Source organism: Canis lupus, chromosome 23 (assembly GCF_048164855.1).
Source record: "Canis lupus baileyi chromosome 23, mCanLup2.hap1, whole genome shotgun sequence".
NCBI lineage: Eukaryota > Metazoa > Chordata > Mammalia > Carnivora > Canidae > Canis > Canis lupus.
Window position 1 is genome coordinate 24448535 of NC_132860.1, and position 9748 is coordinate 24458282.

The 9748-nt window shown below is 49.6% G+C and overlaps 1 pseudogene; it reads right to left on the reverse strand.

The window, feature by feature from the left end:
• Window positions 1-595: 595 nt before the first annotated feature.
• On the reverse strand, window positions 596-2844 carry LOC140615318 (sal-like protein 4 pseudogene; annotated as a pseudogene).
• Between the last annotated feature and the right edge of the window lie 6904 nt (window positions 2845-9748).

The following is a 9748-nucleotide window of genomic DNA, read 5'->3' on the forward strand; positions in this document are numbered from 1 at the left end:
TTTCCTGCCTTGTTAATTTTCCCCATTGTCACTGGTATGAGGTGGTATCTCATTGTGGTTTTGATTTGTATTTCCCTGATGGCAAGTGATGCAGAGCATTTTCTCATGTGCATGTTGGCCAGGTCTATGTCTTCCTCTGCGAGATTTGTCTTCATGTCTTTTTCCCAACTTCTTGCAAGGTACATCCACAAAGGCAAAAGAAAAAAGCAAAAATGAACTATTGGGACTTCATCAAGATAAGAAGCTTTTGCACAGCAAAGGATACAGTCAACAAAACTAAAAGACAACCTACGGAATGGGAGAAGATATTTGCAAATGACCTATCAGATAAAGGGCTAGTTTCCAAGATCTATAAAGAACTTATTAAACTCAACACCAAAGAAACAAACAATCCAATCTTTTCTCTTTTTTATTTTTTATTTTTTGCAAAGCAGCATAACAACATCTGATTGTAGGATTTGCCTGAGGTTGTGATCACAGCTGTAAACATTTGCACATCAGGAAGAAAAACAGGAGGAGATGGGTTCTTCTAACAAGGAAAAAAAAGTAGAGTTCTAGAGGTCATTCTGCCTGCATTTCTCCCTCGACAAAGAGCTTAGCTGACTGCAATCTTACTTTCTTCGAGGAAGTGAGGGAATTGGTGTTTGGGGATGCTGTGGGCAGCACCTAGTTTTTCCACTTCAGCACTGAAGGCATACTGGGAGCCATCCATCTCGGAGATAGGGGTGTTGTTCACAATGGAGCTGGCCCCCAGGGAGACTGGGAGGGTAGGAATCCTCCCACTCTGGATCACAGAGCTCTCAATGGACTTCATGGCCAGACCTCCATTGAGCATGGTGGTGTACTGGTTCCACAGGACAGGGTCCATGTTCCCCGAAGGGGCCAGGGTATCCTTTGGAAACATCTCAGGGATTCTCTTTCCATCAGCTCCTAACAGAGCCATGGTGTTCTCACTGGCCAGCTCCTCCCATGGCGAGCCGAGCTATTGTCTGCCCCATGCATCATATAGTGGGCCTTCAAGTTGCCCTTGGTGGTAACGGCTCGCCCACATATGTCACACACGAAAGGCTTCTCCCCAGTGTGAGTCCGCTCGTGAATGTGAAGAGCGCTCGCCGAGGAGCAATTCTTCCCACACTGTGTGCAGCCGTGTTGTTTGGCCTGTCGGCGTGGCCGGGCCGCTGGCAAAGCTGTCACACCTGGGGACATGGCCGCGGGTCCAACAAACGCACCAGGGACTTGGACTTTGACATAGGTTGGCTGGGCTTGAGGAAATGTTGCTGGCAGACTGCTCCGACCTTCCATCTCTGTGCGGCTGTCCTCGGAGCTGTCTGCTTTGCCCCCAGCATCAGGAGGCCTGGACTTGACGCTCTCTGCCTGGCTATTGGCAGGCATCAGGGCCTGGAAGGACGCGGTCACCAGCACATCTGGACTTTGACTCTGGTACTCCTGGTCCCCTATCACTGAGGACGACGAGGCGTTGGTCAAGCCGTGGCTCTCCACCGAACCGTTTTCTCTGCTGCTCTGTCGCTGCAGGACAAGAGGAGCAGGACCCTTTTTCCGGGACGTATGAATGTGTATTCAATTGCGTTTGGATGTAAAGTTCTGTAAATATCTGTGAAATCCATCCGGTCCAGTGTATCTTAAAGCTCTTGTTTCTTTAGAGATGTTGTTCTTAGAAGACCTGTCGATTGTAGAAAGTGCTATATTGAAGTCACCAAGTATAAGTGTGTTATTATCTAAGTACGTCTTAACTTTGGTTATTAATTGATTGATATACTTGGCGGCTCCCGCATTCGGGGCATAAATATTCATGATTGTTAGGTCCTCTTGTTGGATAGATCCTTTAAGTATGATATAATGTCCCTCTTCATCTCTTACTACAGTCTTTGAGAAAAACTTTATCTGATATAAGGATGGCTACCCCTGCTTTCTTTTGAGGACCATTTGAAAGGTACATGGTTCTCCAACCCTTTATTTTCACGCTGGAGGTGTCTTTATGTCTAAAATGAGTCTCTTGTAGACAGCAAATAGATGGGTCTTTTTTTCTTATCCAGTCTGAAACCCTGCGCCTTTTGATGGGGTCATTAAGCCCATTCACGTTCAGAGTTACTATTGAAAGATATGAATTTAGGGTCATCATGATACCTCTTCAGTCCTTGTTTTTGTGGATTGTTTCCTAGGACTTCCTCTTTCTTTTACAGGGTCCCCCTTAATATTTCTGGCAGAGCCAGCTTGGTGGTCACATATTCTTTCAGTTTCTGCCTATCTTGGAAGCTCTTTATCTCTCCTTCTATTCTATTCTGAATGAGAGCCTTGCTGGATAAAGTATTCTGGGCTGCAGGTTCTTCTCATTTAGGACCCTGAATATATCCTGCTGCCCCTTGCTCACCTGCCAGGTCTCTGTGGAGAGGTCTGCTCTTGTCCTAATGCTTCTCCCCTTAAAAGTTTGTGATTTCTTATCTTTCACTGCTTTTAGGATCTTCTCTTTATCTTTGGAATTTGCAAGCTTCACTATTAAAATTCGAGGTATGAGTAGTTTTTATTTATTTAAGGTGGGGGGGGGATCTCTAAATCTCCGGAACTGAATGCCTGTTTTCCTTCCCATGTTAGGGAAGTTCTCAGCTATGATTTGTTCAAATACAGTTTCTGGACCTCTGTCCCTTTCGGCGCCCTTGGGAACACCAATTAAGTGTAGATTTTTCCTTCTGAGGCTGTCATTTATTTCCCTTAACCTGTCATCATGGTCTTTTAATAGTTTTCTGTTTTTTCCTCAGTTTCTGTCCTTGCCATCAACTTGTCTTCTGTGTCACTCACTTGTTCTTCTAACTCGTCAACCCTTGTCATTTGGACCTCAAGTTTGGATTGCATCTCAGTTAATTGATTTTTAATTTCAGCCTGATTAGATCTAAATTCTGCAGTCATGAAGTCTCTTGAATCCTTTATGCTTTTTTTCTAGAGCCACCAGTAGCTTTATAATTGTGCTTCTGTATTGGCTTTCTGACATTGAATTGTAATCCAAATTTTGTAACTCTGTGGGAGAGAGGACTGTTTCTGATTCTTTCTTTTGAGGTGAAGTTTTCCTTCTAGTCATTTTGCTCAGTGTGGAGTGGCCAAAAACAAGTTGTACTGGAAAAAGAAGAAAAAGAGAAAAAAAAAAGTTGAAATAAAAAAGAGTAAAAACGGGGGTGGGGAAACAACAGAAACAAACAGAAAAGAAAAAACAAAGGGGAGTATCCTCTGATCCTATATACTCTAAATCCCTTGACTTCCCCTGGAATTTTGCAGTCCCGCTTCATCAATAACTTGCTTTTCCCCTGACCTTCCTGCTGGTCTTCTGGGGGAGGGCCCTGCTGTGCTGATTCTCAGGTGTGTGCACCTGGGGGAGCTGCCCAGCCCTCTGCCAGTTGTACAGCTCAGTGGGAGTTGTTTATCCAGTGAGGTCCCTGCTCAGTCCCAGGTGCAGGGTGACACCAGGAGGGACAACAACAGTGGCGGCAGCCAGCTGTCCAGCCCTGGAGTCAGCTCCCACAGTAACTACCACAGCTCCCAGTCCACAGGGACCTGGATGCTCTGGGGGCCAGGGCCACTGAACTTAACATCTCGGGGCCACCTGGCAGCAGGAGCGTCCTGGCTGTCCTGTGTCCTCCCGGCCTCTGCCTGTCCTGGGGGGAGCACCAGATCTTGGGCTGTGTCCCCCAGTGCCTTGGGCTCAAGGGCCTGTGACTCTGTGAATGGACGTAAAGTACCACGATGTATAATTTAAAAGCATCAGAGTAAATTTTGTGCCAAGTTAACTAATCCTATATTACAAATAAATTCATAAGCCATTATAGAGGTTAAAGAAAAACAAAATATAGAAGCAGTGCAATGACGGGGAGGGAAGCCTCCGTTGGGCTGCAGCCATCCCGAGCCCCACGGTAGGAGCTGGGGAGGGCTCCCGGGTGGTTCAGGGTATTGCTCAGGTATCGAAGCCTGTTGCTCCAGAGGCAGGTGGTGGCTCTGGCACTTTGGGAGCCCTGATTGCAGGAGCCAGTGCCTACTCTTCCTCCGGGGAGGCCGAGGGTGCAGGTGGCTCCTCCTCATTGGGGCAGGGAACCATAGGTGCGACCACCAAATGCACTGACTTAGACTCAGGAGCCAGCATCTCAGCTCGGGCCAAGCCCTCAGCTCCAGCAGCCAGGACCAGCTCGATCACCTCAGGCCCTGAAGCTTCAGCAAGCCCCACAGTCAGAGCTGGGGTGGGCTCTTGGCGTGGTTCAGGGTGTTTTTCGGTGTCTGAAGCCAGTTGCTCCATTGAGTTAGGTGGCTGCTCTGGCACATCGACGACCTCAATAGCAGGTGGTGGCACCTGTTCATCCTCCAGGGCTCCCAAGGGTGCAGGTGGCTCCTCCAGAGCATAACAGTGAACTAGAGCAGTGACCACTATCTGCAGGGGCTTCGACTCAGCAGCTGGCACCTCAGCTCAGGCCAAGCCCTCAGCTCCAGTAGCCAGGACCAGCTCGGCTCGATCACCTCAGGCCCTCAGGTGAGGCCCTCAGGTGTTGTTCTCGGGCCGAAGCTGTAGCTCCAAGAAGACAAAGTATCATCACCAGGATGGACTTTCCATGTCCCTCCCAAATCAAGGACGCTCTTAGCATTGCTCAACGTGAGTGAGTGCAAGAGCCCTGGGAGGTCTTCCCAGACTTCAGCCCGTGGGGATGCTTGTATGAACCTACCCACTGCTACCGGCCCAGCTGCATGGAGGCTTGATCTGTGGGGGCCCACCCTGTCCCCAACTAGGCCACCCCCAGTCCTCCTCACCCCCAGCCTCTGGCTCCGCTGCATGGGGGTGTCTGAATTGTTTGAGGAAACGCTGGGCACGGTGTTCCAGGTGTGAGCCTGGCATTCATGCCTCATGAATTCCAGGAGCTTTGTGAGGGAGGGGAATTCTGGGAGCTGACAAAAATCCTCCCCATAGTAGTCCAGCCAAATATCCAGGATGCAGGAGATGGCCCTGGGGAGAGACAGGGGGGCACATGCGTCAGAAGACAGGGCTCCCTCACACACAGGTGTCCTGGGGAAGCACTGCAAGAACCAGGGCCCCCTGCCTCCCGCTTGGGGCTGTTGGAGGCCAGTCTTGCTCCTGGTCCACCTGCCACCTGGCGGTCCTGCCGGACACAGGCCTGCTCACTGAGGAGGGGCTGGCATGAAGCCTCTGTGCGTGGGAGCCCACGACCAGTGTTGTGACCATCATTGTCTTTCCTGGGGAAGTGGGACTCCCTCCTCAGCCTGGCTCTATGCCCACTTGCCCCTAGAATCCACCGGCAGGTGTTCCGGGATGGGGGGCATCTGGCCTGTCATTGCCCTCACTGCACACACTGTCGCTCTGGGAATGTCCAAGTGAGGAGGGCTTGGGCTCTGTGTCTTGCCAGGCCTTGCCAGGATCCGCCCAGTACCTCAACCTTCCCTCCTGTGGCTCTGCGCTGCCTCCCTCATGAGGGGCTCCCAGGGGGTGTCCTTCCACTGACTCTAATCTCCCATCTCCCATGGGGTGGGGGCTGCCTCATCCATGAGCCCTCACTGGCACTCCTGAGCACCTGCTGTGCCCCTGGGTCCAGGTGCCACCATATTGGTGAGTGCAATGCTCCCCACACCCTCTGCTCCGGGGCCCAGGTGTGGGGTAGACAGGGGGTTTGGAGGGGGAGGGCATGGAGAAGGTCTCCCTTAAGGGTCCCAGTGCTCTCCCACAAAGCCCACACCCCATCCACAGTTCTCCTTTGCTCTTTTCCTGAAGGGCCCCTAGACCTTTACTCTGTCACAGGAATTGGAGATGTGTGGGGTAAGGGTCCAGCAGCCCCTCTGACCCACAGCCCCCTCACTGCCCTCCTGGAGAGGGGAGGCCCTCCTGCATGAGCAAGAGCCCACTCACATTTTCCACCGCTGCAGGACTGCATCGCTGTCGTCATGGGCAGCTACGATGCATCCATATCTAGAGGAGGGCGGGGGGCATCACATGAATCGTCCTGTGGACGTGACCTCTCATCATGGGGGCTATAACCCTCTGACCCCAGACAAGTCCGGAGCCCTGGGGGGCCGTCAGCTCTGTGTGTGGGGCCACGGGCATCTCCTGGAGAAGCGCCCACATCTGCTGGGGATTCCTGAATGCTTGAGGAATTAGGGCTCCGGCCAGGCCCATGGTTGATATCCGAGTGGGCCTGGGGCACCCTGGTGTCCCCAGTCTGGTTGCTCCAAGACACAGACCCGCGATGGACTCTCAAACCTCCCTTTCAATAGGGAAACAGGCCAGCTCAAGACCCTGGTGAGGGTGGGGGAGGAAGCCCAGGCTTCATCATGGGGAGAGAACCATGGCTGGTGAGCACAAGCACAGCCCCTCTAGCTGACCTGCCACAGGCCCTATGTGACTCTATTCCAGTCAGAGGAGCAGCCCGAGGGGCCGGGAAACTCAGAAACATTCCCCAGAATCCCAACCAGGAGGTGGCCCATCCCACTGGGCTGCAGAGGGTCAGGGTGCTCCCTTGGTAAACAGGAGGTCCAGCACCTCTTCGGTGCTGGCATATTCATTATAGTCATCTAAGAAACTGAAAATAGAGATGATGTCCCTGCGCAGCAAGGCGGGCAGCAGTTGTTGGACTTCGTGCTGCAGCACCTCCATCTGGGTGGGCTTCGTCAGGCAGATTGGATTCCACTTCCCGGCCAAGGCCCTTTCACCCTGAGGTGGGACAGATGGGATGCGCAACCAGCACTGTAGCCACCAGGAGCCCTGGGATTGGAGCACAGACCAAAGCCCGAGCTCTCAGTGGTTGCGGGGGGGTAGGAGTCCCCACAGCAGGAACCCGGGGCTCGACGCCTACAGCTCAGACACTTAGCATCTGAGTCTTGGTTGTGGCTCAGGCCATAGCCTCAGCATGCTGAGATCCTACCCCTGGCAGGCTCTGAGCTTCGGGCAGAGTGTGCTTGAGGAGCCCGTGTCTCCCTCTCCTACTCCCTGTTCCCTGCCTGTCTCTTAAACAAGCAAATCATCCAATAAAGAAATAATCTGAGAGGATAAATTTTCAAAAAAAATTGGATCAATACAAGGATCTAGTGGGAGAGGTTGGTATCCCAGGTCCCAATGCCAGCTGAGTTTTAACAGCACTTCCCTGCGTTAATGGCTTTACCCCTTGAATTTGACCACACATCCAACTCTTGAGGTGCCAACAGGGAGACCTTTCCTTGGGTGGGAGGGCTCAGGGTGTGGGGGCTGCAGGATGTTGAGTGCCGCTCTGTGATTTGGCAACAGAAGGGAATCACATCGAAATCCTGCATCAGTGAAGGGCTCAGTGACTGTGGGAACCGACTGGCCTTCTGACATGTGCAGCACATGAGGCCCCTGTGCCCGACCCCGGGTGGGGGGGCAGGGATGTGCTCCTTCAAAACCTAACTGCAGAGCAATAGACATAGTACAGTGAGCCACATGTCGCTTTGGGAAAAAGTCTCCCAACTCACCAGGACCATGCTCAAGCCTTGGGGAAGGTGGGGAAGGACCTCAGGCCAATGGGGGTCTCCGGGGAGCACCAGTACAGAGAAAGTATAGCACAGTGCAAACTCCTGGAGACCGCGTGTGATGAGACATGGTGTGAATCTTTTTTTTTTAATAGATTAATTTTTTATTGGTGTTCAATTTACCAATATACAGAATAACACCCATTGCTCATCCTGTCAAGTGCCCCCCTGAGTGCCCGTCATCCATTCACCCCCACCCCCCGCCCTCCTCCCCTTCCACCACCCCTAGCTGGTTTCCGAGAATTATGAGTCTTTATGTTCTGTCTCCGTTTCTCATATTTCCCAGACATTTCTTCTCCCTTCCCTTATATTCCCTTTCACTATTATTTATATTCCCCAAATGAATGAAAACACACTGTTTGTCCTTCTCCGATTGACTTACTTCACTCAGCATAATACCCTCCAGTTCCATCCACGTCAAAGCAAATGGTGGGTATTTGTCGTTTCTAATGGCTGAGTAATATTCCATTGTATACATAAACCACATCTTTATCCATTCATCTTTCGATGGACACCGAGGCTCCTTCCACAGTCTGGCTATTGTGGACATTGCTGCTAGAAACATCGGGGTGCAGGTGTCCCAGCGTTTCATTGCATCTGAATCTTTGGGGTAAATCCCCAACAGTGCAATTGCTGGGTCATAGGGCAGGTCTATTTTTAACTCTTTGAGGAACCTCCACACAGTTTTCCAGAGTGGCTGCGCCAGTTCACATTCCCACCAACAGTGTAAGAGGGTTCCCTTTTCTCCACATCCTCTCCAACATTTGTTGTTTCCTGTCTTGTTAATTTTCCCCATTCTCCCTAGTGTGAGGTGGTATCTCATTGTGGTTTTGATTTGTATTTCCCTGATGGCAAGTGATGCAGAGCATTTTCTCATGTGCATGTTGGCCATGTCTATGTCTTCCTCTGTGAGATTTCTCTTCATGTCTTTTGCCCATTTCATGATTGGATTGTTTGTTTATTTGGTGTTGAGTTTAAGAAGTTCTTTATAGATCTTGGAAACTAGCCCTTTATCTGATACATCATTTGCAAATATCTTCTTCCATTCTGTAGGGTGTCTTTGAGTTTTGTTGACTGTATCCTTTGCTGTGCAAAAGCTTCTTATCTTGATGAAGTCCCAATAGTTCATTTTTGCTTTTGTTTCTTTTACCTTTGTGGATGTATCTTGCAAGAAGTTTCTGTGGCTGAGTTCAAAAAGGGTGTTGCCTGTGTTCTCCTCTAGGATTTTGATGGAATCTTGTCTCACATTTAGATCTTTCATCCATTTTGAGTTTATCTTTGTGTATGGTGAAAGAGAGTGGTCTAGTTTCATTCTTCTGCACGTGGATGTCCAATTTTCCCAGCACTATTTATTGAAGAGACTGTCTTTCCTCCAAGGGATAGTCTATCCTCCTTTATCGAATATTAGTTGACCATAAAGTTGAGGGTCCACTTCTGGGTTCTCTATTCTGTTCCATTGATCTATGTGTCTGTTTTTGTGCCAGTATCGCACTGTCTTGATGACCACAGCTTTGTAGTACAACCTGAAATCTGGCATTGTGATGCCTCAAGATATGGTTTTCTTTTTTAAAATTCCCCTGGCTATTCAGGGTCTTTTCTGATTCCACACAAATCTTAAAATAATTTGTTTTAACTCTCTGAAGAAAGTCCATGGTATTTTGATAGAGATTGCATTAAACGTGTACATTGCCCTGGGTAACATGGACATTTTCACAATATTAATTCTGCCAATCCATGAGCATGGAATATTTTTCCATCTCTTTGTGTCTTCCTCAATTTCTTTCAGAAGTGTTCTATAGTTTTGAGGGTATAGATCCTTTACCTCTTTGGTTAGGTTTACCCTAGGTATCTTATGCTTTTGGGTGCAATTGTAAATGGGATTGACTCCTGAATATCTCTTTCTTCAGTCTCATTGTTAGTGTATAGAAATTCCATTGATTTCTGGGCATTGATTTTGTATCCTGCCACGCTACCAAATTGCTGTATGAGTTCTAGCAATCTTGGGGTGGAGGCTTTTGGGATATCTACGTAGAGTATCATGTCATCAGCAAAGAGGGAGAGTTTGACTTCTTCTTTGCCAATTTGAATGCCTTTAATGTCTTTTTGTTGTCTGATTGCTGAGGCTAGGACTTCCAGTACTCTGTTGAATAGCAGTGGTGAGAGTGGACATCCCTGTCTTGTTCCTGATCTTAGGGGAAAGGCTTCC